Here is a 982-nt window from a genome sequence, read left to right as displayed (position 1 = left end):
CACATCTTCCCATCAATTTCCTTACTGCAAAAAGTCTGACATTTTCGGGAAAGCGGGTTCGTAGCGCAAGAGCTCCAAATCAGCTGTAATTGTGCAGCCTAAATGTGCTGGGATGTGTCTGAGCCTCACTTGCAAAATGGTGACAGTCTGGAAGTGATGTTGGTGTACAAGTAACACACACACACACACACACCATTTGCCACCTACTCTCATCCTGACCAACGAAAATTTGCACATTCTCTGCAACCTGCACACCCAACAGCAAACTTGTCTGCCTCATTTCCATCTTTAAGCCCGGCTTTTCTTTAGTGTAGTGGTTAAAGAGGTCATTCCCAAATAAAATCTCACCTGTGCCACAACTGCAGTCAATGGACTAGGTGCCCTAGTCACTACAAGCCCTTCAGCTTAATGAACTGGTTCAGCCATGGTTAGCTTAGCTTAGCCAAAGCATGGCTTGCTTGAACGTGTGAACCCAGTGCAGCAGTCTAACCATGGTCTGTTTTCCACCCCCAAACTAGAATGGAAAGCCATGGTTTGTTGTTGGCTTATAAACCATGGCTTGCTTAACCATGGTTTGTTATATCGTTTTGTTTTATTTGATTGAGTAATAAAACAGACAATACAAGCGACTTTACAGACACTAACAATAAAAATTATAGTATAAGTTAAAGTTCCAGTTCAAAGAAATTCAGCTTTAGTCTTCTCAGAATAATAATAATGTTATTATTTATATGCCACCCATCTGACTGGGTGACCCCCCTGGGTGTCTCCCAACAAAAAATATTAAAAACACAATAAAACCTCAACCGTTAAAAACTTCCCTGTACAGGGCTGCCTTCATAGATCTTCTAAAAGGCATGTGGTTATTTATCTGTTTGACACCTACTGGGAGCCAGTGTATATCCTTTAAGACCAGTGTTATATGGTCTCAGCGGCCGCTCCCAGTCACCATTCTGGCTGCTGCATTCTGCATTAGTTCTCA

The sequence above is a fragment of the Lacerta agilis genome, chromosome 17 (assembly GCF_009819535.1).
Source record: "Lacerta agilis isolate rLacAgi1 chromosome 17, rLacAgi1.pri, whole genome shotgun sequence".
In the NCBI taxonomy this organism is placed as follows: domain Eukaryota; kingdom Metazoa; phylum Chordata; class Lepidosauria; order Squamata; family Lacertidae; genus Lacerta; species Lacerta agilis.
Note: the sequence above shows the minus strand (reverse complement) of the source record.